The sequence below is a fragment of the Anneissia japonica genome, unplaced genomic scaffold (assembly GCF_011630105.1).
Source record: "Anneissia japonica isolate Jap-2015-1 unplaced genomic scaffold, ASM1163010v1 scaffold1489_len2284818_cov182, whole genome shotgun sequence".
Taxonomy (NCBI): Eukaryota; Metazoa; Echinodermata; class Crinoidea; order Comatulida; family Comatulidae; genus Anneissia; species Anneissia japonica.
This window is the reverse complement of record NW_022698455.1, coordinates 374,500-376,702: the sequence shown is the minus strand read 5'-3', so window position 1 is coordinate 376,702 and position 2,203 is coordinate 374,500. Positions and strand designations below refer to the sequence as shown.

The following is a 2,203-nucleotide window of genomic DNA, read 5'->3' as shown; positions in this document are numbered from 1 at the left end:
GGGTATTCTGGTCTCCGAATGGAGGCGTGGGTTCGAATCCCACTTCTGACAAACTTTTTTTTAAATTTATTTTATTCCCAAAATTAATATAAAATAACGTCCTGAAAATCTGAATGATGATCCCTAAACTCCGGTCCCAAAAGCAGTTTTCAATTAATGAGACCTGTGCTCATATTCAATGTGTATATTTTAATTGCCTGTTACACAATGCATTGATCAGAAAAAAGTGTTTGGAAAAATCCAATGTACACTATTGGCTTTGCAAAAAATAGGACAACCGAACGAAAATCGGAGGGTAATGTGTTCAGTCTGTCTCTTATACACATCTAGATGTGTATAAGAGACAGTATATATATAGGGCCTATATATTTGCACCACAAAATAAATGGACATTATTTCTCCATAATAAGTTAGTTGTGCAATGTTTACCGTACCTACAGTTAGGCCTATTGTTTGTATAATTCATTTCTATTAGCATTACGTAAATTACCAGTTGTCAGGATGGCCGAGCGGTCTAAGGCGCCAGACTCAAGGTTCAACCTTGCCAAGCAAAGGCATCAGGGTATTCTGGTCGCCGAATGGAGGCGTGGGTTCGAATCCCACTTCTGACAAACTTTTTATTTACTTATTTTCTGCCCAAAATTAATATAAAATAGACGTCCTGAAGATCTGAATGATGATCCCTAAACTCCGGTCCCAAAAGCAGTTTTCAATTAATGAGACCTGTGCTCATATTCAATGTGTATATTTTAATTGCCTGTTACAAAATGCATTGATCAGAAAAAATTGTTTGGAAAAATCCAATGTACACTATTGGCTTTGCAAAAAATAGGACATCCAAACGGAAATCGGAAGGTAATGTGTTTAGTTCAGTTTATCTCGCATCGATATTTTACAAAACGGGTAAAAATCGCACAAGGCAGTTAAAAAAACAAAAAAACAAAAGAGGATGTAAAAGGATGGCCCATGAAAGTTTTCTTTAAAAAGTAAAAACTTACTTCCAATGGGGTCCTATATAAAATCAACTATAAACATGAAATTTATTATATATTATTTAAAAATATATTTATATATATAATATAATAAACATGAAATTTATTATATATTATTTAAAAATATATTTATATATATAATATAGGAAAAAATTATATATAGGGCCTATATATATAATATGGGCAAAATTTAGATAAAGGGCCTATATATATATATATATATATATATATATATTATAAATACACACATATAGGGCCTATATATTTGCATCACAAAACAAATGGACATTATTTCTCCATAATATTGTTGTGCAATGTCTACCGTACCTACAGTTAGGCCTATTGTTTGTATAATTCATTTCTATTAGCATTACGTAAATTACCAGTTGTCAGGATGGCCGAGCGGTCTAAGGCGCCAGACTCAAGGTTCAACCTTGCCAAGCAAAGGCATCAGGGTATTCTGGTCTCCGAATGGAGGCGTGGGTTCGAATCCCACTTCTGACAAACTTTTTTTTTAATTTATTTTTTTCTAAAATTAATATGAAGTACAGTTTCTGAAGATCTGAATGATGATCCCTAAACCCCGGTCCCAAAAGCAGTTTTCAATTAATGAGACCTGTGCTCATATTCAATGTGTATATTATTTTAATTGCCTGTTACACAATGCATTGATCAGAAAAAAGTGTTTGGAAAAATCCAATGTACACTATTGGCTTTGCAAAAAATAGGACAACCGAACGAAAATCGGAGGGTAATGTGTTCAGTTTAGTTTATCTCGCATCGATATTTTACAAAACGGGTAAAAATCGCACAAGGCAGTTAAAAAAACAAAAATATAATGTAAAGATGGCCCATGTACACTATTGGCTTTGCAAAAAATAGGACATCCGAACGAAAATCGGAGGGTAATGTGTTCAGTTTAGTTTATCTCGCATCGATATTTTACAAAACGGGTAAAAATCGCACAAGGCATTACAAAAAACAAAAATATAATGGATGGCCCACGAAAGTTTTCTTTAAAAAGTAAAACTTACTTCCAATGGGGTCCTATATAAAACCAAATATAAACATGAAATTTATTATTTATTATTTAAAAATTTATATATAGGGCATATATATATATATATATAATATTGGGAAAATTTATATATATATGGCATATATATAATATATATATATATATATGTATGTATATATATATATCTGCTGTC

General features: G+C 31.8%; 2 non-coding genes across 2 annotated transcripts; both read left to right on the top strand.

Moving 5' to 3' along the window:
- The first annotated feature begins 495 nt into the window (after positions 1-495).
- Positions 496-611, top strand: Trnal-caa. The gene is made up of 2 exons: positions 496-533; positions 566-611. It is a non-coding gene; the product is annotated as a tRNA-Leu (tRNA).
- A 769-nt stretch (positions 612-1,380) lies between these two features.
- On the top strand, positions 1,381-1,496 carry Trnal-caa. Its single transcript has 2 exons — positions 1,381-1,418; positions 1,451-1,496. It is a non-coding gene; the product is annotated as a tRNA-Leu (tRNA).
- The last annotated feature ends 707 nt before the right edge of the window (positions 1,497-2,203 follow it).